The sequence below is a fragment of the Vidua chalybeata genome, chromosome Z, assembly GCF_026979565.1.
Source record: "Vidua chalybeata isolate OUT-0048 chromosome Z, bVidCha1 merged haplotype, whole genome shotgun sequence".
Classification (NCBI taxonomy): domain Eukaryota; kingdom Metazoa; phylum Chordata; class Aves; order Passeriformes; family Viduidae; genus Vidua; species Vidua chalybeata.
In genome coordinates this window covers 28,511,878-28,539,538 of record NC_071570.1, presented here as the reverse complement: position 1 = coordinate 28,539,538, position 27,661 = coordinate 28,511,878, and the positions used below count along the sequence as shown (strand labels likewise).

General features: G+C 42.2%; 1 long non-coding RNA gene across 1 annotated transcript; it reads right to left on the bottom strand.

Annotated features, from left to right (window-relative positions):
- Nucleotides 1-2,888: 2,888 nt before the first annotated feature.
- LOC128782426 (uncharacterized) lies at nt 2,889-26,953 on the bottom strand. Its single transcript, XR_008428778.1, has 3 exons — nt 26,262-26,953; nt 24,287-24,537; nt 2,889-3,733 (listed from the first exon to the last, which is right to left on the bottom strand). It is a non-coding gene; the product is annotated as an uncharacterized LOC128782426 (long non-coding RNA).
- Between the last annotated feature and the right edge of the window lie 708 nt (nt 26,954-27,661).

Genomic DNA, 27,661 nt, shown 5'->3' with positions numbered 1-27,661 from the left:
TGACATTCAGGAAGAGTTGGCACTGGCAGCAGGAAGCTTGTACCTGTAAGCATTAATGTACTTCCCACTGCATAATCCTGGGAGAGCAGTTTAGGAGGGAATAGAGTTTTATCCTTCTTCCAAGTCCCGTCAATACCTATTCAGCACAGGTACATTCACCTCTGAGGTGTCAGTGATGTTTGACTTAATTGTCTGCCTTGCAAGGGTTCAAACAAACAGGCCTTCCCATGTTTTCTGACCTGCTGCACTTTATCTTGGCAGGAACACCCCATAAACTGAAAACCAGAAAGTTTTGCATTTGAAAGGACATTAAAGATCATCGAGTTCCAACCATTGCCATTGGCAGGGACATCTGCCACTAGACGACACTGCTCAAAGCCCCATTCAGACTGGTAAGAACTTATACTCAAAGCTAATTTATTCTTTAAATCTTTACTGAAGCTTTCCTTTGTGAGGCTAAAGAGAAAACGGAGCTCTTTGGCCCCACTCTGCAGCTCCTGCAGCTGCACAGACTGGCAGTGCCGCCCCGGCACTCCTGCCAGTCCCTGTCGTGCCTCCAGCTGCATCCTTCTCTGGGTCTCCACTCTGTGTCTGGCTTATCTGGGGCTTCCTCTGCACTTGGAGGATGTGTTGGGCAATGCAATCCTGTTTGGTGCCTCTGTTTGGGTGCTCACATAGCATCTGTGCCCATAATGTCCTACAGCCAAAAGGAAAGGCAGGGCTGTCCTCGCTCTGAGCTGGCCAGCCCTCGTGCCTGGACAGAGTGCCTTCCCTTGGCCTACCTGCTGCAAGGGGGCTCAGGAGGAAGGGCACACAGCCCTCACCCTCTGATGAGAAGGTATTCCTTGCCAATTAAGCCATGCTCTGTGTTGCAGCTGACTGCCACCTCGGTTTATGGACACAGGAGCACTAACACAGGGCTTCAAAAAGCCAGGCCCAGTTAGCGCTGACCCTGGTTGCAGGAACAGGAGTTGCTTGGATGGTTTCCAGACGCCCCCTGTGAGTGCAGAGCCTGCAAGGAATGCTGGCCAGCAGTGCTGGCGTGCACCTGAGCTCAGAGGGCTCACTGCAAATTCAGTCACACCATCGCCTCGTCGCCACCACAGTCGGAGCATGAAGGAGGCACGGGAAGCTTTCCTGCTGCACTGGGGACACGGCGTTGCTCGCCACCCCTGCAGCAAATTGACACTCTCAAGCATGGAAAGCTGCCACATCCTCAAGCTCCTTCCTACACAGTGTGTCTCCCCAGTTCAATCTAACCACTTGATGATTAGAGCTGCTCCAAACCACAGGTGGCTGCAGCCACAGGGCAGGACACGGTGCTGGCTGCTCTGTGTTGGCATCCAAGGCACAGGGCAGGGGGCTGGGAAGGGACAAATGAAATGCAGAAACAGCAACACAATTACCATCCATGAGACAGTCATTTCATGGCTGTCATTTCACAACCACACTGCTGTTTTTAAAAAGAGGATGTAAATAGAAGATCAATTCATGATTTATCCCAGAACGGAATTAGGTCTATTCCTTAGTTATAATGGCTCAGGAGGTCATCATGGCTTATGCCATATTCTCAATTTTTGTCTTCCTTGAAGAGATGCTCTATTGCAAATGAAGTGTCTAAAGTGCAGAATTTTATGTGATTATGACTGTGCATTTTTCCTGAGAGAGAAATGCAATGAACCTCTATTCTCTAAGTCCTTGCACTGCAAGGTTCTTGGTGCAGGGTTCCTCCCTCTCCACTCTCTCCCACCACCCAGCCTCCAAGAGAGTTTTAAAAAAACTACAAGAGGGGGCTTTTAACTGTTCTAATCACCCCTCATTTGTGCTGGAAGTAACTCATGGTCAGGGCTGCTTTACAGCAGGCCAAGCAGAGGTCAGGATCCCAAGCGAAGCATGGCTTACCTTTCCCTGGTGCTGTTACCTTTCTGAATATTCTGAGTTTCAGAATTCCCCTGCCCACTGCAACTACCATGATTTAAAATTTTGGAATTGCTAATGCTTTTCTTTTCAAAAGGAGAGCACTGCTACAAACCTAAGCCCCACCTGCAGCATAGCCTGACTTTGGCGTGGTGTAACAACAGCTGAACAGCAACTAGCAGTGGTCTAACAATGAGCATGGTGATGGTGCCCATCACATGCACATGGACACCTTGTTCTTGTCCTCTGAAGGAATTGATTCCATGCACAAATCAGGAGAACAATTGCCACAGAGAATTTCACTGTCAGAGAAACAAAGCAGGGCTGTGAAGAGCCAGGGGCCCATGGAGGAGGGCAGGGAGAAGCTGGAATGTCAACACCTTGTGCATGGTCCCAGTTTCATCCCTGTAAAAGTAAGAAGCAGAGCTGGAAAACTGAGGGCCTGGCAGGGCCTTGCAGTTTTGGGCATCTGACTTGCCTGGTGTGGCAGGACTACTCTGGCAAAAGGCTCTCCACTGCTCAAATGAGTTCTTCTCAAAACTTAACTTACTCCCTGCCTCATTACACTAAAACTTAAATACTTCTTCGGGGGTTACTGAGGCCTGGGGCACAGTAACCACCTTAATTACTTCTGATCATGTATTGGGGCCTTTTACTACCATTTTTGCTCCTTTTTTGTGGTGATCTTTTTTATTATTACAAAATTTTAATTGCTGTGTCTCCATTAAATTGTGGGGGCAAGTTGACCTCTAAGAAAGCCATGTCCTGCCAATAGTCTGTCAGGCTCCATTTTGCTCCCCTGGTTGAATGAAGTGCTGTAGCAGCTGGCAGAAAGCAGACCTCCTGGATGTTAACGACAGGAGCAGGGATCAGCTGCCTTCTGAGAGGCATGCTAGGATCAACACAGCAACAAAACAATACAGATTTCCAAACATGACATGCAGTTAATTCCTTTGCAGTAATAATTTATTGCTAAGCCATTAAGCACAATAAATGAAATCCATGTGAAATTTAACTGGGGAGCAATAAGAAAAGTGGGGAAGGCATTGAAAGCAGCTTCTTACTGCAGTTTTCAGAAGGCAGCATTGCCCATATTCTCCTTTTAGACAGAAACAAAAAGCATTTCCTACAGACAAAAATATCATGTCCCCTTGAGAGCTGGATAAGCTCAACATTGGTGCTCACATCCTGAGAAGTATCTGGAAAGAGCTGCTTTGTGGAAGGGCTCTTCAGCTTTGTCTGTTTATCTGCTCAACCCTGGCACATGGAAGGGTGTCACGTTTTGTGTGAAGTCAAAGCTTGTATGAAGCTCTTCCAAGTCTTATTTACTGTGAGACAGGTTAAATAAGCAACTTAACCCTAGGGAAAGCCAGAGAAGCTGTACAGAGGCAGCAGCAGTCTCTCTCTAAGAAGAAATTCCATGCCAGCCATGCTATTTCATCCTTGCTCATGCTACCTCCCTCCCACGTGTTCACATGTGTTCACCAGCTGCTCTGGTGTGCAGCTGTTTATACCAGCCACCACAGACCTGACCCTCTTCTGACATGAAAAAGTAATTTTATATAAATATACACACACACACACATATACATTAACATACATATGTATGTTTGTTTGTATGTATGTATGAATTTTTGTTGGTGTCTGTGCTTTCAAAGTTAGATGCTCCACAGAAGTCTTTTCCTTCTCCATCCCCAAAATGGTTTCTCACTGAGGATCAAACCATATCCCCATCAGCTATCATCACATAATATTGCAGTCCAAACTTCATAGAGCCAGCTGGTTGATACGTGATTTTAAAGTCCAAGCAGTCCTCCTGCATCAGTGAGAGAAAAAACAAAATAAATAAAAAAAAAGAATCAGTCATGAAACAGTACAGTAATACAGGTGCTAAAGACTGGTACTCCAGAGGACGTCTTCACAATGAGAGAGAAATATGGCTATAAAATCAGCTTACAATATTATTTGTCATATAGTCTTGTCCAAGACTTATGAAAATGCTAATTTTGTTCTGAGGAGAGACAGTCCCATAAGACTTGAATGCTTCAAAAGGTTTTCACCAGGAAGCACAGCTCCCTGGGAATGTAATTTGAGCGATTAGCTCTGTGAGGGACATATTGCAGAATGAAGGATCTAACTTAAGTCCATGTTTGTACATGGCACTACGGCAACCATAAATCACATCAGCCCTCCACAAGGTATTGAGAACAAGTTCAGAGCCCTAATATGCTCACACTGCCATCTTGACATGAGCACCCACACTTAAACTAATAAAAAAGATAAAATGTTGGACTGAAAGTAGATTTTTCCCATGCTCATACTTAGCATGGAGACTTTCCATCCAGAGATTTTATCAAAGAGCATTATCATCTCCCCTAAAAAATGATGTAGTAGAATCCAAATCCATCCAAACTTTGCTAAACCCCAGGATTAGGAGTGTGATTTGTGTGGAAGTGACAAATCTCAGAAGCATGCCAGGATCTAATAGCAACAACCAGAATCAGTCAGCTAAACACGTTCTGCCAGGACCTTGGCAAACTGCTCTGTGCTGTAATGCATGGAGAGAAGTAGATTAGAGAATCAAAAGGGGTGTATTACAGTCTCAGAAGCTGGAGTTGGTTATAAGACTATTAGCATAACAAAAAGGAATGTAACAGGGCAGGAGAGCTGCCAAGGGGAGTGCTGGTAATTGCAGTCTCAGGAAGAGCAAACAGAGCTCCTGCAGGGGCTGGCAGCAAGCAAGCACAGAGAAAGCCAGCAAGGGCTTCCAAGGGCTTTGGGGGAAGTGGAAAACTCTTATCCTTTCTGGTTTGATCCTATACAGTTGTGCAAAAGGACAAAAGAGCTCACTCAGCATTGAGTGGAGGAAAGGGATTGACAAATCCAAAGGAAGATTGTCTGGTCAGGGAAAAACTGATACAGCAGGTGTCTGAATCTGTGTCTAGGAGTCTCCAGTGGAGCAGTATGTCCATGAATCTGTCAAAGAGCATTTTCCTATCCCAGATGGCTTGCAACAGTGAAGTAAAGGCCAGTGTGTTCCTCCTGGCCAATAGCTATGTGCCCCTAAGTCCTCCCTCCCACAACCAGAGAGACCCTCTGAGACAGAGGCTAAGCCAGGTGACTACAGAATGGGGAGGGAAAGGGCAGCCTTCCTCTTGGAAGAATAGCATATTTATTCAGCTGATTAATTTTTAACAGGGAGGAAGAGCAAACACAAGGGAAAATGGTTCAATGGAGAAGAAGCGGAAAAATTGTGATAACAGAGCCAGAACGGAAGATGAAGAGCAGAAGAGCAAGGAAGAAGGTGTCACTCACAGGCAGATGCCCACCTTCCTGAGGTGCTCCTGGGAAGTGATTTGTGCTCCAATTAATGTTTTCATTTATTTCAGGACAAAGAAATGGTTTGTTCAACAAGCATGTTTTTGCTTCAAAATGGTTTGGAATGCCTGAAACTCCTGAATGACTGTTTACCTTTCTTTAAATAAAGAATAAAAAAATCATACTTTCAAAAATTCTCTCTCCATAGTCAGGATATACATTTGAATAGAACTGTTTGCTGAACATGACTTGAATTTATCAAGTGTTCTATCCTACCTATAGCTGAATTTTTTTGGAGAGTTTATAACTGAAGGGCAGAAACAATCTCCCTGTTTAGCTTCTCATCAGGCCTGTGCAAGATTTGGATACATTGGTTTCCCACATCAGCACAGGTCCAGGTCCCTTTCCTCCTGCCAGAGCAGGCAGTCATTGTAAGCTCTCAGCAGCTAAAGAAGACAGAAGTGATTTTCAGCACCTCTGTGCAGATCTTCACCCTGTCCACAGCCCTCATTCCCCACAGGCACCTCCCAGAGGCACAGCATCTGTGAAGGGCACCTGGGAAGCTACACCTGAACAGAAGCTAAACTACATTGCTTTGGGCTACATTATGTGCTTATAGATAGTGGTATACATGTGATTGGGTGTCTGTAGCAGGAATAGCAGACAAACAAGAGAGAAAGCAGCAAGCAAGCACTAGATCTGACTGAAAGACAAAGGAGAAGTTTAAAGGGCAAGAACTGCTTGAAAGTTGTGAATGAAAAGGAAGTCTGATCCTGTTTGCTTCCACCGGAGCTGAGGGCGGCAGGATTGTGATAAACAGCAGACATTCAGCAACACCTGACTCCACTGCCTGTTTTCTCCGAGAGTAAGCAATACATATGGAGGGCCTTTGGCTGCCCAGCTGGGTCATGCGGGAAAAACAACATGATGGGAATGGACGTCTCGTGATGTTATTTATTGGGCTAAACATGCCAAGTAGTGCAAAGAGGCTTACACACTCAGGTCAGTTGTGCTGTTATTGCAGCATTTACTGTTCATGCCACTCCCTGTGCACCACTTCAAAAGTTACCTGGCTCTGCCACATGATCCCTGAAAAGGAAGCCAAGACTTTTAACAATATCTGTTTTCCTCTGTTTTACAGGTCAATGCTCCAAACAAACTGCCAGTGTTCTCCTGAAAGATTGCGAAATTCAGCATGGAAAACATTGGGGCAAAAAAAATAACGAGCACATTGGTACTGTTTAGGAGGGACTACACATGTGAGGTAGGTGCAAAAAAAATTTCCCTGCTTTAAAATACAAATTTATCTGTGCAGATCATGATCCCATAATTCTGTGCAGCATTTCAATGGCACTTACATAGAAAACAGTTTGTTTGTTCACAGAACAAGCAAGACTGGGTAGCTGACTACACTGACTCCAGGAAATATTTTGCCAGCACAAACTTGTGAACCACTAGCAGCCAAATACTCTTAAGATTTATTCAAAACAGAGCACTACTAGCTAGAAGTTCAGATCATTTTTCTTGTCCTGCTCTTCTTTAAATTATGAGTTTCCACAGGGCCAAGTTGCTTGTGTGTTTATTTACTGTTACACAGCAAGCCTGCAGCTGGCAATAGCTTTTTGGGTCTTCTGGCTATGAACTTCACATTTCAGCTTCTTCTGGGTTGCCCATGGTTGTTTTTAGGTGATGTCAAACAAAAATCTCAAACTGTGTTTCTCCCACTCTTTGAGCAGAACTATTCTTATACAGAGTCTACCAGTACAAACAATGCAGCAATAACAGTAAAAAAAAAAAAAAAAAAAAAAAAAAAAAAAAAAAAAAGTACTGCTATAAATACTTTTATTGCTGACATAGATTATTTACTGCCACTTAGTTAATCCCTGTAAAATAGCACAGCTGAACACCTTTAAGTTTCATGCATACAGATGACTAATTAAATACACAATTAAATGGTTTGACCTGGTACTATTCTGACCATTAAAATCATTAAAGAAATAGATCTTGCGGTTCCCTCAAGGCAAAGTGTTCCAGTGAATAATTTGGGTATTGCAGTAGCTTGGAGAAGTTTGGGACAAACAGGGTACTCACAAGCTGGAGGGACTGGCTTGGGAACCAGCACATGGGGAACTGACTGCCTGACTCCATCTCTCAGCCCACAACTCCAGCTCATTGCTCTGTGCCTTGGAGACTTGGAGGGCAGAAGGACACAGGGGACATTGCAACAAAAGTTAAAAGAATTCGGTCAGAACTACTAATTCATATTTCGACAAAGATTCCGCTGAATTCAAGACTTTCATTATAATGCCTGGGTGCAATTACAGTAGGTGATCAGCCAGGACCACTAATGGACATCCCTCAGCCCCTGTCCCTTGACAGTCCCAGGGGAAGCTCAGGACCAGGTCATAAAGATGAGGCATTGTCTCATTTACATCGTTTGACTGAGCAGCTGAGTTTCTTTGTAAATAGAAGACATAGGCAAAGACAAATATGTTTTTCTTGAACATATTTATATTTGTTCATCTGTTTTAAAAGCTCAGGTGGTGATGCTGTGGGTGGATACACTGGCCACAACCACCCATCCTGTCTCATCTACTGATGAAGATATGTGGTGTGAACACACCCTTGGGTACTGCTCCGTTGCAAGTAATAGCATAGACTCATTTTCATGAGGATTTGGCAGATACAACCTCTCAATATACTTCTGAAATCAAAACTTCCATAATTGATGACACTTGGTCAACTTCCCTCCTAAATCACTGCCAGCAAGCATTTTTCTCTGCTTTCCCATGGTAGGATAAGCCACCTGTTTCTCTTCAGCAAAAGGGAATTGACTGTAGCCACCCAAATCACTGGGTCAAGACTGGCCATGTGGATAAGGTGCATGAGAAGCCTCTCTGGAAATACCAGCAATGCCATGTCAGGTGGGGCCATCCACGGCTTCTCTGCACATAGGCAAAATAACACCAGCTGCAGTTGCAGCATCACCTGAGGCTGAAAGCTTTGAGTCTCCTAGAGACCACATGCAGCATCTGAAGAGAGCTGACATACAGTACAAAGTATGCAGCACCTTTATATTTCTATGAGTCTGCCTTTTTTTTACAAGCATCCACTTTCAACACAGAACTCTGTTCTTGATGTACTGAGCACTGCCTGACTGGAACATCTATTCCTGCCAGATTTTGCTGCTTACTCTGTAGAGTAAGCAGAGGTTACTCTACCTCTGCAGAGGTTTTTTTTCCAAATGTGTTCCATCATTTTTCAGAACTATAGTAAAAGGTATTTCAGGGAAGATATGTACTTCTGTAATGACTTGGACAAATGAGAATAGCAGAAAAGCTGAGAGCGAGGAGAAAAAAAAGCTTTCACCATCCTCACTTGAGGCCACAGATTCACCTGAAGGCAACAGAGTTGACACTGATCTTCTCAAAACTCATATTGATCTTCTCCCAGCATAGTGCCTGATCCTCAGGTAATGAGTAGGGATTAAGGATCCCATGAGAGGCTTTAACTTGGCACAAGAAGGTCCTGGAGTAGAGCTGGGGAGGACTGCAATGTCTGCAGGTAGAAACCTTCCTCTCCAACTTCCCAAATAAGATAAAGCCCCTGCTGACTGGCCAGGGAATAGGAGCAAAATCTCACTCTATATGGGCAGCCACAGCTACATATTATATCAAAATGGCATGGCCCAGTAAAGACCAGAGGCATTTGTGTGCAAAACCTTTTGATTCACCCGTTGTTATCAACCCTCCTTTCATGTCAATGGTGTCAATAAATGAATCATATTCAAAGGGTTGTTCACAAGATGTTAATGAAAAGCGGTCAGTAAACGTTTGCAGGAGCATTAGCACCAAAGTGGCCTTCTGTTTGTTGTCTGAACTGCAGATTAATTGGACATTTATGAACATTGGCTGATAACTCATGAATTTAAACAGACTATATGTGATTTTCATCATCTGCCCAGGAAGCTGCTACAGCACAGCACTGCTCAGATGAGAAGGCATGAATACCAAATATATATATCATATTACCAGGTCGTATGTTGTGAAACATAAACAGTCCCACAAAAACCTGATTTCACTGGGGATAACTTGCAAGCAGAAATGAGACTGCATTTTTTAAATAAGTTGTGTCTAGTTCAACTGTGAATAGTTGCCTGACTATAATAATAACTGACCAACAGAGATCAAGTAGCAGGTATCATATTCAGTCATGAATCTGATCTAAAAATAATTCCCTTAAAGCTTTTTGTGAGTAAACTCAAACATATTCAAAGGAATCTCTATTGCCTCCTGGACAATCTGGGAGTAGGAAACATGAGAAAATATGCTGAATAAATTATTCACTGTGAATTGTCCTCTTGACTCTAACTTTGACAAGATGCTTCTTAGGAAAATCCCTTTTAAAAACAGACAATATAGAGCTATATATCAGATTATGTTAGGAGTCTTTAAAGAGCCCTGGATTTTCTGCCAAGCCGAAGTTTATTCAATGACTATTTCAAGGAATGAGGGGAAAATGCAGTACTAAAAAAAATAATCACAGTTTTGTTTCACTGCACCTTTTAATATCTCCCTATTTCATTCTCACCTAACCACTGTGGAACCTCCATATTGTTGGTTCCAAACTTGAAGTAACAAAGTCCAAAGCCACAATTTCTGATTGAAGCCTTTTTTCATCTGTGTTTGCATAATTTTACTAATTTCTCTCTCTATGTGTTGCTTTGGTCTTTTTGCAGCATATTTTTGTCTCCCAACATTTTTCCTACCAGTGAAATTTCAGTTTGGTCTCACAATATAGAATCACGAAGACTGAAAAGTGTCAGAATTTATTACAGTACATTATAAGATTATTGCTATAAGGTTTTAATTCCATATCAAAATTCAGAAAGTAAGTGTGCAGCCTAATGGGAGGTGTCCCTTCTCATGGTGAGGGCGTTGGAACTATATGATCTGTAAGGTCCCTTCCAACCAGACTATTCTGTGATTCTGTGGTCAGGTTGGATACGGAAATATAACACAGCAAAAGGCTAAAGCTGCGCCTCCCTGACAAGTTTCCTTACAGCTCTGCGCAGTTTCGTGCCCCTCACATGCTGTGGGCTGGTGCGGGGAGGCCGCAGCCGGGGGGAGCACCACGGGCGGGCAGCCAGGGCTGTGGCATGTGGCGTGCTCACCAGCGGACCGCAAGGCATCCCACGCACCTGCTTTGTGCCTGCAGCGGGCCACGAGCCCGCAGCAACATGGTCTGGCTTGTGGCATTCCGCAGGGTAAGGGCAGGCATGCAAGACGCCACGGCCCCGGCCACGGCCTGCCACCGGCCGCAGCCTTCAGCCTCCCCGCTTACGGAGCCCTGTCAGCTGCTGACAAACAGCATGGTCAGATGGAGTGGTTAAGGGAGATGTTTGTGAACTTTCACCTACTTGTCAGCTATAACGTGAGGAAAAGGAAGGTGGAAGACTTTTAATTTGAGCCATAAACTCATATTCTACATGATTAATATGAAGGATGCTGTAGGAGATCAGAATTTTATGATGACAGAACAGCCACTTCAGCCTCCTTTACCCAAACAAAGTGGTTGGTGGAGAGCTCCAGCATACAGACATACAGGAATATATTCCCCAGATATACAGGAATTGCAGCAGTTCACTACAAAATGAGGCAGTCAGCTATATTCAGATGCCAGGCCCACATATATTTGGAGAAGATGTGGAAAACTCTGCCACAGGAGAAAATGATGTGAAAGGACTGCTTGTACATAAAGGGGTAGCCAGCTTTAGGAGGAAGATAGTAGCACAAACTCTCTTCACATAGAACACCTAGTAACATTCCCACAGGAGTATCAGCTATCTGCCTGCACCTTCTAAAGGACAGGAAGCAGCTCATTTTCTGCAAGGCTCATTTGTGGGGCAGAATGGGTAAAGGAGCTTCCTACATTGATAGAGACCTGTATAAGTGCCAGGCATTGCTTGATCTCATTCTCAAATCTTCAGCAAGGAGAAGCCTGGTCCTGTCCAAGTCCAGCCTGGCAGCCAGGAGCTGCATCCTCTGCGGAAGATGCACCCAAATCTGGTGTCAGAAGTGTGGTGACACTCATCTGATTTCATCTCAGCCTTTGCAAGTCCTACCTTCATTTCTTGTAATACACTGTTTCATGAAGAGGCCTGTGTGACTAATGGAGAGGTGGATACTGTGGGGTTGCACAAGACTCAGGAAAGGAAGGGCTCACTCTATGAATTACTGACCAACAAGGTGGGAATCTGTCACTTCTGAAGTGGAGACCTCAGTACATAGCAGGTCTTTAATACTTCTGGTTTCTTTTTCATTGCAAAGCCAATATGAGGGTAATCACTAGCAGAGCCTAGCCTAGGCTTCCCTGCACTGTAGTACATCAAAAGCCCAACACTTCTTTTTAATTAATTATGTATATTTAGTTAGTTATTATTCTTTTAATAATTGTTTCAAACTTACCATACTAGGACTCCCTTGTGACACCTACCAGAACAAATTATCTAGTTAGCCAGAGCAGAGAGCAGAGTTTTGTCTCCTGCTTGTGATTGTGCCATGAGACAGTAGGGGAGGCAAAAAATTAACTTCTGCTTCTCTTACTACAACTGTGATCATCTCATCCCCTGTTTCAAAGTCATGGCTTTTCCTTCACCCTGGTCACAGTAGGATCCTGTAGCAGGTTTTCAATGCTATTCTGTTGCTATAGCTTGCTATTCTGGTGTCTCAACTAAATCCTCACCCAAGACAAGGCTGCAGATCCTCCCTCTGAGTAATGCAGCTAAATAGGGAGCCATTTTTAATGCAGTGTGAGTGATGATGGCTGTGATGTGGGAGGAAGCAGTTATATATGTTGATCCTCTTAAAACAGACCAAAAGGACAAGCTGTTCAAGCCAATGATGCTCTGATCTATAAAGGCAGCAATTAAACTTGAAGCTCCTCTGGTACTGACAGAATGGGAGCATGTACAGCCCTGCATCTTCTCACTTTGATTTACCTGAGGGGCACCACACAAGTGCCCATTGCCACCATTCTGCTTCACCCATTGCAACACTGCTGGGTACCTTTGGCATTCAGTCTGTCTGCTGGTGTGAATATGCTACTATATCCTGGAAATCTCAGTTCTGACCCTGCTACATGCAACCAGCCTCCAAACAATATTCAAAGGACCTGGGAGGGTGAGAAGCAGCATCAGCAGGATGCTGCCAAGTGGATGCTGCTGCTTGAGATGTGAGGAGTTTGCTGCATGACAACACTCCAGCTGAATTTAGTGCCTCACCTGTGTTTTCCACCTCACTCTGGCTGGAGAAAGTTAGTTCTAACCCTGGCTGCTGGCACTGGCATCCTCCCACAGCTCCCACATCTTCCTCAGCCCTGGCCATGCCAGTAGCAGGACCAGCCATTGCTTGTCAGATGATGCCTCGTGAGCTCCATTTTCTTGAAGTGAGGACAAGCCTTCTACATTTTTCTCCATTCCCTTCCACAGTAGCACACATTTTTCATGAATTCTAATTATTATTATTTTTTAATTACCTCTGACTTGCCTATGAGCCAATTGCTGCTACACAGATATTGCTTTTCTTCACTTTGTTTCATAGTCATGTTTTTTTGAATCACATTCTTTTTTTCTAAACCCCAAAACAGTATCTCAATACTATTACTTGAAAAAGAGCAAAACATGGTGCCTCAGCTGTAGGCAGCATATGATGAGCAAGAGAAAGAATGGAAAGAAGGCAAAGGATTTCAGTTTGAAAGCCAAGAAGATTGTTTTTCACACTGTCCCTAACAGCCCTGATAACCTGTATCTGGCAGCCACACTGCGTGCCTACAGATGGAACTCCTGGGCAACCCACACCAACCCTCTGGGCCTGAAAGCCTCTCTGCAGCACCCCAGACTCCAGCTAGAAAAAAAAGATCTTGAAGGTAGGGAAACCCCAAGGTCAGTTTTGCAACTGCTGGGTGATTTCCCGAAGTCCCAGGCAGTGTTTTTGCACTCCTGGGATCAGGAGGAAGTAAAAAATATTGTCTTTTTTCTCCATTGTTGGGGGACTTCCTGGGATGAGAAAGTGACACTGCATTTGGAAATCCGTGTCCTCTTACTGTCCTTGTCATTCCACAGGCCAAATGTTGTGACCTCCAGGGAGGTCATGTTGTGTCACAGGGAAGAGCTGAGACAACAAGTCTCTTTGGGATTGAAAAATAAATAAAACAAATATGAGATTGACATGACAAGATAACATCCTTATACGCTTCATCTACTTTCTCTATTCTGCCATGCATTACTCTTCTGTTAGGTTTTCCAGTAAATCAGGTGGGTTTTATCCCCTCCAGCCTAGATCTCCAGACATAACATTCAGCATTTGTGATGATTTCATAGCAGTCTCCAGAGCAAATTGCCTCAGAATGCATCAATTTTTGCTAGCGTCGTTCTCTTGTCATTCAGCATCCAGAAAATCAAATCATGTCTCTGAAGCAGCACAAGGATCACAGACTCCAGCTCCTGGCCCTGCACAGGATGCCCCAAGAATCACACCATGTGCCTGAGTGCATTTTTTCAAATGTTTCTTGAACTTTGTCAAGCTGGTGCTATGACCACTTCCCTGGGGAGCCTGTTCTAGTACCCAGCCACCAGGTGAAGAACCTTTTTCTAATATCCAGCCTAAACCCTCCCTGGCACAACTTCAGGTGATTCCTTCAGGTCCTGTTACTGTTCACCAAAGAGAAGAGATCGATGTCTGCCCCTCCTCTTCCCCTCATGAGGAAGTTGCAGACAGCAGTGAGATCTCCCCTCAGTCTCCTCCAGGCTGAACAGACCAGATGACCTCAGCCTCTCCTCATACAGCTTCCCCTCAAGGCCCTTCACCGCCTCCATGTCCTTGCTGGACACTCTCCAGTACCGTCCTTCTTATGCTGTAGCACCCAGAGCTGCCCCCAGCACTCGAGGTGAGGCTGCCCCAGAGCAGAGCAGAGCAGGACAATCCCCTCCCTTGCCCAGCTGGCAATGCTGTCCGTGAAGCCCCCAGGACACGGGTGACCCTCCTGGCTGCCAGGAGGCAGGCCTGCACTGCTGCCCCATGTTCAACTTGCTGTCAGCCAGGACCCCGAGGGCCCCTTTCCATGTCACTGCTGTCCAGCCTCTCATTCCCCAGTCTGTCTGTACATCCAGGGTTGCTCCTTCCCAGGTGCAGAATCTGGCACTTTCTCCTGTTGAATTTCATATGGTTGATGATTGCCCAGCCCTCTAATTTTCAAGGGCTCTCTGCAGGGCCTCCCTGCCCTCAAGAGAGTCAGCAGCTCCTCTCAGTCTTTTGTCATCTGTAGATTGGTTTTGTATCCCTCCCAGTCCTGCACCAAATCATTTCTGAAGATGCTGAAGAGCACAGAGCCTAAGGTAGAGCCCCATGGAGCCCTCCTAGTGACAGGTCACCACTCTGATGGCACCCCATTCGCTGTAACCCCTTGTGCCTGACCCATGAACCAGCTGCTGTCCCATCATGTGATCTGTTTATCCAGCTGTGTGCTGGACATTTTTTCCAGGAGGATCCTGTGAGATGCAGTATCAAAAGACTTACTGACATCCAAAAAGATGACATCAACTGGCTTCCCCTGATTAACTAGGTGGGTCACCTGTCATAAAAGAAAATCGGGTTTGATAAGCAGGAATTTCCTCTCATGAAGTTGTGCTGGCTGTGATCAGTTACTACATTGTCCTCTGGGTGTTTTTCAGTACCTTCCAGAATCTTCTGCATAACCTTGCCAGGCACTGAAATGAGACTAATGGGCCTGTGGTTTCCAGGGTCATCTTCCTTGCCGTTTTTAGTCTTTTAGTTTCTAGGCAGTTGGGACCTTTCCATATTCCCAAGAACACTAAAATCAATCAAGAGAGGCCTCATACAACATCAGGCAGCTCCATAAGTATTCTCAGTTGAATACCATTAAGTGCCGTAGGCTAATAGGGATGCAGCTGGAACAGCAGATCCCTCAAAACTTCAGGGGTCACCTGGGAGTTTATCATTCTCACAATCACGTTTCTCCTGCTCAGGGCCCTGGGTTCCCCTTAGTTCAGCATTTGTGTTGAAGATGGGGGCACAGAATGCATTAAATTCCTCTGCCTGGTCTCTGTCAGGGTACCATCCTCACCCCGTAACAGGCCAATGTTATTTCTGCCCTGCCTTTTGCCATTATTCAAAAATACATATTTTTATTGTTCCCCACATTTTTGGCCAGTTTCAATTCTGGTTGAGCTTTCGCCACATGAATTTTCTCCCTACAGTGGCAAGCAGCATCTCTGTATTCTTCCCAAGTCACCCTGACACTGCTTCCACTGGGCATACATCTTCCTTTCTTGCTTTACCTCCAAGATCCTACTTAGCCAAGCCAGCCTCCTGCTTCATTTGCTTGACTTCAGACATTTAGGAATTGTCTGCTCCAGTACCCTTCGGAGGTGGTGCTTAGAAAGAAAGTGACAAACCCTGATGGACCCCAGCATCTTCAAAAGATTTTTCCTGGGGCACTTTTCCACTTGTTCCCTGAGAAGTCTGAAGTCTGTTCTCTTTGTGTCCAGATTTGAAGTTTTGCTGGCACTTTCCTCCTGTCAGCATAGATTTTAACTTGATCACTTCATGGTCACTGTGGCCAAGACAGGTGCCAATCATCATTCACAACATCTGCTCTGTTGGCAAGTAGCAAATTAAGTCAAGCCTGTATCATGAAGTTGTCATCCAGGTGTTTTAGGAATCTTCCAGCCCTGTTTGTGCCATCTGTATGGTGTTCCCAGTTAACATCTGTAAAACTGAACTCTCCCATAAGAACAAGGGAAGTTGATTTAGAGGCATGCCTTAGTTCCTCAAAGCATAATCCATCAACTTCATTATCCTGGCTAGGAGGTCTGTAGCAAATTCCCACAATGGTATCCACATTTGTCCTTTGTTTCCTACCCAGAGGCTCTCAACTGCACCATTGCCAGCTGTAAGCTTTGTACATTCCAGCCTTTCCATTAGATATGATGTCACACCCTCGCCTCCTTTGTCCTATGTACATCTCCTGAAGAGCCTGTAGCTGCCCAACAGGGCACTTCAGTCACAGGACTCATCCCACCAGGTTTCATTTAAGTCAGTGATATCAAATCTCTGAGACTGAATCGAAGCTTTGAGCTCCTCTTGTTTGTTCCTCATGCTGAGTGTATTGGTAGAGAAACATTCCAGATGTTGTACTTCGTAGTAAACACCTCATGAAGCAGATTGAGGTAGCCCGTTAGTGTTCATTTCCTCAAGTTTTGACACACCATCCCACTGATTATAACTGGTGAGCTGGGTATTTTCTAATCAGCCATGCTAGCTGCTGTGCCAGAGCTCTTTTTCCACTCTGAGAAAGGTGCAGCCCATCAGATGTTGGTAGAACAGGTGCTGAATAGATCATCCCATGGCCATAAACCTCAAAGTTTTTCTGAAGACACCAGCCTCAGAGCTATGTGTTGATTTGTTGGATCTGCCTATTCCTATCAATATTTTTCCTTGCTACTGAAAGGATTGAAAAAAAACACTACCTGTGTTCCTGATCCTACAACTAATTGTCCTAAGGCCCTGAAATCCTTTTTTATTGCCCTTGGACTTCTCTTTGTTATCTCATTATTACCAACGTGAAGAACCATTGATGGATAATAATCAGAGGGCCTTACTAGACCGGAGAGTTTTCTAGTAATGGCCCTTACCTGAATCCCTGGGGGACAGCAGCAGACTTCTCTGTGGGTGGGGTCCAGTCAGCATATCAGGTCTTCCACTCCCCTTAGGAGGGAGTTAACTGTGACAACTACTCTTCTTTTTCTCTTAACACAGGAGGTTGCAGTGCAGGGTATAGATTGTTTTGCCCTAGGCAGCTCCTCTATCCCAGCACGACCTCTGTCCTCCTCATCAGTAGGTTTTCCTTCTGGTTCCAGGGCTTCATACCTCTAGTAAAAAGTACCACTCCTACTTTTCACTGTCAAATTTTTAGTAGGAGGATCCTTCCTTGTGGTATAGGCACTGACCAGTTTCCAGCCTACCTGTTCAACACACTCTCAACTAGCTACTTGACAGGGTTCTAGGTCCACCTGGCTCTTAACTACAAAGCAAATTCAAGATTTCTGTGACTGTAGTGTCTCTGAGAATAACCTATCAATTTCTTGCTCTTTTTTTCAAGTTCCTTCACCTGATCAAACAGATATTCCCAGGCCTCAGCTGGGCCCAAAAGGGCAGGACCCTCTTTCTCTTTTGATCCTCCCTAATAGCATTGAATCTCCCCTGGTTCTGCCTAGCTACAAGCAGGAAGTGCAAAGCCCTTTTTAATATTTTAGTGAAATAGAATCAAGTCAGGAACTTTATAGAAATGCTGGTATTAATCCAGGAGTCCTCATACCAGGAGGTATGAAATGTGCCTGTCCCTCCTGACTGTCAATCCATGAAAGAATTAGATCTTCAAAAAAAAGAAAAGAAATCACAATAAAGCTCTGTTCAAGATATCTCAGCTTCCAAATACTTAATTTTCTGAAACAAGAGAGCAGTATGTTGACATGCTTTAAACCTTATCAATTTAGTTACCATTTTCACTAATTAGTAAAATAAATTTTGTGCTCCAGGTTGTGCACTAGTCAATCAACATCAAATAAGGCTGCCAGAGCAACTCTTTCAGCTCTTAGACACATTAGTTATGCCTTTTCATACTGCAACAATTTGAATTCAATTCTTTTTTAAATTGAAATTTTCTTCAAAACTGAAATTTCTGAGAGCCTTGTTTGTCTGATATTCACCAGAATAGTAGAAGTCTTGGGTCAGATCTATAGTGCTGCTATTTCATCTCTCTTCAGACACAGATAATAAAGGACAACTGAATAAAAGAAGAAACAATGATCACAAGGAAATGGTTGGGAACCATTTTCTAGTATAAAAACCAACTTTCTAAGTATATTAGAGTTTAAATAGGCATACAGGATGAACCAGTTTTTTGGTTCATTGGTCAAGAAAGTAATTGCATCTGTTTTGACTCAAAGGATATTAATGTATTTTTTCCCACAAAATTAACATTTAAAAGAATTATTTCCCCTAGAAAGCAATTACTTTGATAATGAGCATATTGACATATTTGTGTTTTACTTTTACAAGTCGACAGGAACTGCACATTGGTGTTTCTGTCCTGTTGGAGTAGGTTGGGGATGTTCTTTCCCTGGCTCTGGCCCTGTCACTTCTCCCCATGGCAGACAAACACACTTTTCCCTATGCTTTCATTCAATCAACAGAGCACATTTTCATTTGCATTTCTAGGTGAACTTGGTGTTTACATCAGTTCAAGATTATTACCTTTTAAGGGTAGGAAGGTTTTTACACTGAGCATGTGTTAATGATGTGAGAGTTGAGCTGGGCAAGGGGGCTTCACCCAGGAGGGGCAACTTTATGTTCAAGAACATAGAGAAGAAATAAGTGGAGACTGAACACCAGAAAAAAATATTCAATTGATACTATGTCAAGCCCTGGGTTACAACACATTTTGCATAGTATAGGGAATAGTTAGGCATTATCATAAGGATGGCATGTAGCACAAGGATGGCATTAGCATAAGGATGGGATCATAAGTATGCAGATGTTTGACTTTTCACATCTCTAGGATGCTAGGAAACCCTTTGCTGAAATAGTTTAATAAGCCAGAACTAATACCTCATTTTCCCATGAAAGTGGAAGAACATCTTCCTGCTAATGTTGTCTGGAAGAGAAATGTTCCCCCTGAACAAATCACAGGACATAGCACAAGTGGAAACTTTAGCCACAACGTTGTCAAATGCAAAATAGCTTCTTTAGGGTTTGTTTGTTTTGTTTGCTGTGTGTCAAAGATATTTGAGGCAGTTCCTCAAAATAACTTGCCTGTACCCTTGGTAACACATGCTGGAATTTCCCTTCTCCTCCCGTCTCATTTCACCCCAAATTCAAACCCTGTTGAGCACAATCTGTACAAGATATCATACTGTGATATTGTACTGTATTATAGTCCTACATTGGAACTTCTATTGTGTAGTTAAGAATATGTATGTTCAAAAGATACTTAAATCAATTTATGGTAGAAAAATGTGGTAGATTCGCAAATTGTCTTGCGATTCATGTTGTCGTCATTGTTGTAGCATTTATGGGTTTTTTTTTAGACAAATATCTTTCACAATGGTACAACAGGATAAAGTCATGCTGCTCACAGCATCACTTATTTGTTTATTATTTCAAGGAATGTTTTAAAAATCCTATGTTGTTTTACTCAAACATTAGTTTCTTCAATCCTCTTGGGAACCAATGCCATAAAAACCATCACTACAAGCAAAACACATAACAGAAAATGAGAGCATCTCTGTGATTATAAACTGACCTAACAGCTCCTCTGACTTACAGCCTTTCATTTTAATGTTATCTGTCTTTATAACAATTTGTATTTTATTATTGGCTTCTAAATTTTTCAGAAACCTGAACAAGTAATACAGTGTTTTCCAAGATGTATTGTACATCTGCAAACACTACCTATTAAATCTGAACTAATGTCCTCTGCTGTCTTTGCCTAAGGTCTTACCATATTAATTCCAATAGTCACAAGCTTTAGGGGTTTCCTTTGTCCAGGCATCTTTTTACTTGATTCTTACTTAATAATCTGTCCAAGGTCACCAGTCCCTTTCTTAAAAAAAGCATCTTCTCCCCTTCTAGCTTTTTCCTGGTATAGCAGTTTAATTACAAGTAGTATTAAGGATTCAAGGTTTAGCTGCTTTGAGAGACCTGTGTACATCTACAAATGACTATCAGGTTTTAAAAGACATAGTTCATGCATGTCTTCCCTTAAATGTCACTACCATCTGCACTTTTACTGTACAGGTACAAGAAACTGTCTTATTTTTTCTCTTCTTCCTTATAAATGTTGCTGCCTGTTTTGATGAAGTTGTCCTTACTTACTGCTGGTGTGGCAGCAGAGCTGGGCATGCTGCCCTGCTCCCAGTTTCAGTCCTGCCCTGCTCTGGGTAAGGCCACTGAGCCCCACACAGCCCAGCCAGGAGGGATGAGCTTCTGGAATGCAGCTACTGCTATCAACCACCAAACTCCAGGCTGCCATCATGGCCCAGCCTTCAAGCCATGCTGTGTATTTTAGAGATAAAGGCTAAGTAGTTCAATGCATTCCCCTAGTTTTAGTCTTTCTGCTTGGAGGATTTGCAGTAAAGCCACCACTTACTGCCAATATTGACTGACTGTCTTGATACTGATACTCACTTAAGATATGCTGTTGCATAAACATAAACTGTCACAAAGCACTAAGGAGTGTCAGTCACCATCAGCCTGGGCTAGCTGGTAAACAGTAAACTAAATGAAGAAAATTGTGCATCCTGACTACTCAGTCTGTGTGCTACCCAGCTCTTCAAATAGCATTTAAATGTCCTAGATATGTAAAAATAAAGTATTTCACTTGAGTGTTCAACGGGGCAAGCTGATTTGTGCCAGTTAATTTAGACACTTGTTTAAAAAATCTCATGCAACTTCTAAACAGAAATTGAGGAGGTGAAAAGGGGGAAGCCAATCAAAGCCACAGGACTGGCAGCCTTATCATGCCATTCCACTGCCCTGAGGCCAGTAGACATGTCAGAGGTCTGTTCTTGCAGTCATCACAAGTTGAATGTCCTGAGAAGGCAATGAAGGAAGACAAGCACGAGTCTTGACTTTCTCTGTTTAACAGAAGGTTTTACTGGTACAGATCAGAGGTGAATTTACAGTGTCTTTCCAGGCTAACTGCCTGTCATAGATGGCTTCACGAATTCACCACTATCATTGTTCAGCTTCTGAACAATATTCTGGAGTGAGGTTTCCAAAAGTATTCAGTCATGAATCCATTCAGTCACGACTCCACATCCCACTGGCTTTTAACTATTGTAAGAGTGTAGTGAGAAAAGAAAGCTAAGAGTCCACTGAGGTTCTTTAAATTCCCAAACAAAATAAACCCTATTGACCAAAAAACATTTATTGCTAAACAGACTGTACTAGGAAATTTATCACCACTTTTAAAAGAGATTTCTTCCATCTCTCAGCAGAATTTGAAGGGACACTGATTTTAACTACCTTTGGCAAGGTTGCATTTTTAGCAGAGTACCTTCCTTAACGTGAATACACATTTACAAAGAAAGGCTGTTTCCACTACAGCTACTGGACCTCAAGACATCTCTTAGTCAAAATAGGAGCCACTGAGGAAATCAAGTGGATGAAACACTCAGATAAAGCTCTTTTAATACATTTTACAGTGCTTGGATTGCACTATGTTGTATGTTAGTCATAGTATTTCCCTCCACTCCAAGTAAGTGTAATCTTAAGAGGAAAATAAACACCAGCATTTTCGCATATGTCTTTTGCTGTACAAAAATGAAAACAGAATATATATTGGATTAAGTTAGCTGAGTTTCAAAGCATTCCACTCTAAATCTTAGTCAGATCTTTGCTGTGTGTCTTAAATTCCTTATTAGTTCATTCTTCTGCATGCTTTTAGATTATCATTTGAAGGGATTTAGAAGCCATCCCTAATAACATACCTGTATTCCCGAAGGAGTTTTATCCTGGTACCTTCAGTATTAATAGCCATGTACACATTTTGCATTGGGCAGGAGCAACTGTGCAACCAAATGAGTTTTTTAGAAATTTACAATAATACTAGGCAACGGTATTAAATCTACTGTTATATTTATGGTTTGTAAAAAACTTAGAAGTAGAAACTACTATACAAAAGAGCATTTTCATAAGCTTAACTGGAACAGCAAACCCAGCTTACACAGAAGTTTTGAAAGTAGTTAATATGGTCCCACATTCATATAGCTGTTGTCTGTTGAAGCCTTCCCCCAGCAAAAAGAAAAATAAAATTGCTAGCTCTGTTGTCTTTAAAGAGCATTTTGTATTATTATTATATTATAGTTTGGAATTAATAGGACTCTTAAATCCCTAGGTAAAATACAGGGTAATTGCACTTTCATGACCTTCCCTTGCAATGCCAATTATCTAAGCTCACAAATCCTACATGGGAAGATCATAAGTTCAGACCCCTGCTGTGCTTATGAAAATGAGTATTTCCTCATTGTATGCTGCACAGAGAAAACATTTGTGTTTTGTACTAGCATCAACAGAAAATCTCTGCATCCTGCTGCACACAGAGACCTTCAGGAATGGTTAATTAAATGTGCTGTTCTTGAGCTGCATTAAATTTCAGCTTAGCTCTGTCTCCTTCAAGGTACTGCACATCTCTCTTACTCCTCTGTCACCTATACAATTTCTTTTTTTATGTACAATTCTCTCTCTGGCTACCTAGAAATTTAATCTTATCAGCCTTTTTCTGAACCAAGAGAAAGTTTCTTTCTCTCAAGCCAGGTTAGATTAAATAGTGCTTTTTTGCACTTGCCAGTTCAAGTTCTCTGCTTCTGTTATTGTTGACTACACTAAGCACAACCAGGCAGGAGGCTCTGTCAAATTTAAGATGTTTTGATTTATGTTGTGAGCAGTAGACAAAAGAGCTTAACATTTTTGACTAAATCACCCAAATCTTCTTCTGACCATGCTGCACAGAATTAGAAAAAACTCTGCAAGAGGAGAAGTAACTCCTTTTGATGACACAGAAATAATATTGCTCTTCACTGGCACATATGTGGGTATAAAGATGAAAAATCTCCAGCCTGATTTCTAATAATATATGTAGGTGAGGGAAAAAATTCACAGAACTATGATACCAGACACATTGAATTGGATGATATAAGAGAGAATATTACGACACATTACATCTGTGCCATGTGGCTGTGTTGAGAGTAGTGCTGGGTTCTACCTTTTTGACTCCTGAGCTGCAGTTACCACTACAGCTTCTTCACCTCATAGCTGTAGATGTTTGAATTTAACACAGGGGAGGGCTGTCAGGGTTGTATGATGTTTGACAGACTGCACAATTCATGTTAGGATTTTCTTTTTCCATACAGTAGTTGCTAACAGGAACATAACAACCTCCTACTGGTTTTGTGCATGTTTAGTCTCTGAACAGCAGGAAGACATTGACGAGTGATGCGTCAGAGTGATTCTATCACTCTGAAACTCCACCACTGTACCCGGACTTTAAATTATAGGACAGCATTCTCCCTAGCTCATACCCCATGCTTGATGGACCTGCATATGGGTACAATGTAAATGGAAGAAGTTGGACAGGAGATAGAAATAAGCATTTCCCATGCTATGAGTTCATTAGCAATGTTAAAAATGTCTGACATGACATAAAAATGTCTGACATGATTGTACCTTGATTTTCAGCACCACCACCCCCAAAGATGTCTGTCACTGAAAAATGAGGGGATGGGTATATTTGCCTACCTAGGGAGCCCCAGTAGCAGAAAATCTGTCCAATTCTGATGCCGGTGCAGGAATCATGAGGCTGCTTCAGGACACAGTGGCAAAGCATCTCTTTAGAAAAGACAGATTTCTGCCATTAGGAATGGGGCATTCAGTAACAATCAAGAGATTGTGTATAGCCACTTTTGGAAAGAAAAAAAAATGCACATACAAAATTGGCCAAGGTAAATCCAACCAGTTGCAATAGCTTGGGTTTGGATTAAGTTCATTTCATTTAGGGTTGCTTGGTGTGGGCTTATGGGAGAGTTTTTGCCACCCCAAGCAACTTAGTTCTGATATTCAGATTGAAGAAATTCATTATTTGCCCCATGCTCTGAATTAATCAAATTGAAGGAAAGCAAAATTCTTAATTTTTGTCATTTTTTTTCCCACTACAGAACTTAACATAAGGTACTGGTTTCAATTTTTATATAATTTTAAGGGTAGTTTGCCAATAACAATTATAGGCTCACTAAAAAAGAGCAGTGTCTGAATATTACCTGTTGAGTCTAAAAGTCTCTTTAAGAATACTCAACAATCTTTTAATTTGTGCATCAAAATTTTGCCAGAGTTTTATGAAATAAGATGATAATATGGAGTTTGGTACCTTTGGATTTCTTTGGTGACTGCAACGAGTGCTAATAACAGATTAGTACCTCTGAAGGCTGCTCTGAAGTTCCTTCAAATCCCTAGGAATATGGAGTCTATAGGTCTTGGCAGTGGTGTTAGCTGCTCGCAGTGGTGCACAACAAGAACGCAGAGTCAGAAGAGCTGGACCAAAAGAGACCCTCACACAAAACTTCTCATCTGTAGCGCTGAGGGTAAGAGGATTTCTTTCTATGTCCAGGCCAGAACTAAGCAGGAAAATGTAGTACCGTTTTATGACATGGGTATTTTTCAGCTTTCTCTACAAGAAAATAAGAGGAAAAATATTTTGCTTTACTAGTGAAACTTTAATGATTTCCAGCAGTTAGTTGAATGAAAGGAAAAATATGCAAACAGAGGTGCATCCCCTTTGTTTTACAATGGCAGTTGGAAATTTGGGGTTTAAGCATTGAAACCTAAAGGGAGATCATCAAAAGTTCCTATTCTGGAAAAGAAAGATAAAAGAAATCTCTGCATCTAATAATTTTTCTTCATCAGTCTTGTCTGTGACTGAGATGACATTTTGAGTATGACAGAAATACATTCTACTCTTGTTACAAGACTTTCTGCTGTAATAGACTTTGATATAAATCTGTGCTATCATGCTTTCTTGTGCCATTAGAACTCATGACACCCTTGTTATGACAACATTATTTACAATATTCCAAATTAAACTGCAGATATTGCTGTAAAGGGATGTTCACTCTTGTTTTCAAGTTTTCCCAGATTGCATACATTATGATTCTAGGTTTTAGATATTTAACTTTGAAAAACAGGTTTCCATTTTAAATGATTGAACATTACTTATTTTTTCAAGTCAGTTTCTTTTGCACAGTTCCAAGGGTCTACAGTATGATTTATATAACTCTTGAGAGTGAGTGGCATGAACAGCCTTATCCATGTCAGAATTTATCAAGCTCAGACATTTGAATCTGGATTGCACCATATATACATGTCCTACATACAAGTAACTTAATCTGCAGCACTGCATCTACTTCTAGGATCATATGGAGGTGTCAGGGCCCTACCTCCATTTCCTTTGAATTATCATTTGAAAATCAAGCTCTTGCAGTATCTCCCACTTATATGCTTCTCATTCAGGTACAAACCCTAAAGTCTTATTAGCCCTCTTTTGCACCTTCTTTATACTTAGCTCAAATAAGATCAAAATGCAAAAAAAAATATAAATCTGTACAAGATCTAGTAGAAAGAAGAGGAAATCAATATATTTTTGTCTATTTTAAAAACATTTCCCTAAAAAAATTATTGGAGTGAAAAATCCTTTTTTTATAAATGCAACCTTTTAAGAATTTAAGGATTTATTATGAGTAGGAAAGAAAACTGGTACCCCCAAACCATTGTGCCTGAAGAGAGAAACAATAGTTTTAAAAGTTGGGAGGAAATCTGTTTTTATTACTCATGCCTTTTCTTCTTGGGGACAAAATGGGGAAATATTTCTTCTACTTCTCCATTTTCACTTCCCTTTCTTTAATTGGACACTGAAAAAAATGTGAGGAGCAGGGAGCAGAATTTCACATGAAAACAAAACCTAGTTCTTTAAGTTGAACATCTTGTGGAACGTCTCCTTGTTCCACAGAGTTAAGGATAGGCAGGCTGCAGCACAGGTGTGTGAAACAAGCTAGGGAAGAAGCACAGTCACTCTGCATCATTTCCCAGCCCTTTGGGAGCCCAAATAAATAAAAATAAGAGTGAAAGTGGAAATAAACCACTGGCCACCTCGTTGGACATTGCCACATTGAGTTTCCTTTGCAATTAAATGCAAATTAATTTTGCATGTTGAATGCTACCACATTCCTCTTTGATTGTCCCCTCTGTTTTAGAGAGAGAGGAACATCTCTGGATTGATTTGGAGGTTTTTTTTTTTCCTTTTTTGCAATGGTTTTATGAACAACTTTTCAAACACAGATGTGACAGATGAGGCATGGCCACCCTTCAGAAGTGCCTCTGCTATTTAACCCAGCTTACCTTCAACAGGGGTTTGGAGGCATCTGAAGCTCCACTCCACAGAGAAGGAGGCCACCCTTGTTTTTCCTTCTAGGAGTACCAAGCCAGCTTCTCACAGAGCAGCCCTGTTTCCCATCTTTCTCAGCTGGCTATGACTTTCAATTAGGGGATTAATGTAGTTGTGCAGGACTTCACCCAGGTCCCAAGCAAGCTCCATGAATTTCTACTGATTTGGAGAAGGGTAGAGAAATCTATTTTAATCAAAATTTGGAGAGAGAGAATGCAGTGCTGCTCAGGGCAGATTAAGGGCAGCACCCATGCCAGTTGGTTCCATCAATTTGCAGGCATGCTGTGACCTCTATGCATCATTCACCTCAGCCAGACCTGCGTGGTAATGCTGTGCAAGGCAATACAATATGGAGGTGATTAACACCTTCTACCTGACCTCATAATTTTGCTCAGATTGAGGTGGTCTTAGAAAATGTAGGATCTCACAGATGCTTTCCATAATGAGTCCAGTGACTGATCAAGTCAAAAACACAGCTAAGCTGTGAACCTCCTTCAGTTTTGGAGGGAATTAATGGAGGGCAAAACTGCAAAACCCTGTCTTCAGTGCATTTCTTCAGTGTTCAGCTGCAGAAGAGAGGCTTTGGGGTAAAAAAGTGTCTCCAGCTGGCTGCAGTCTGGCAGGCACTGTGACTGGCCAGCACAACCCATACTAGCCTTCATTGCTGAAGTCTCCTGTGAAAACACAAGGTGGGCAGTGAGCACTACAGAAGAACTGACATCACTGAACTAGTTTAAAAGATGCTGCAAATGTTTGTTGAAATATCCAAAGGGAGATTTATGCTCACCATCCATTCCAAAGCATGTATAACAATTCATTCAATGTCATACACTAGAAACTAGCACTTCTTTTTCCAAGCAAATTGGTCTGCATTTACTCAAAATACGTGCACTGCTTATAATCACACAGTATCTCATAAACAACTCATTCCAATGTGAGTCCTGTATTTTGAAAATTATGTATTAAACCTAATTCACGGGTTTTTGTGATACAGACAGAGACATTTTTGAGTTTTCTGGCTGATTTTTCAGGTTAGTGGGAATGAGTCTGCTAAGACACATATGCATATATCATACATATGTATATACAATCTTGAAATGTTTAGGAAAAGACCCAAAAGCTTGATGGTTCACTTCCAAATCTGCATAATTTTCTTTTTCATTTAAAGGTCATGTTCTAGATCATTCCCAATCATAATCAGTCAACATAAGCCCCAGATAAGGAATGTCTGACAGCTGGATATTAGAAGAAAGCTCCTCTTCATGCATGTTTTAAAATCTTTACCATTAATCTTGCCAAGAAATCTCAGTTAAATGATTGTGGAATATTACATCAAAGCTATCCAGTGATCAAC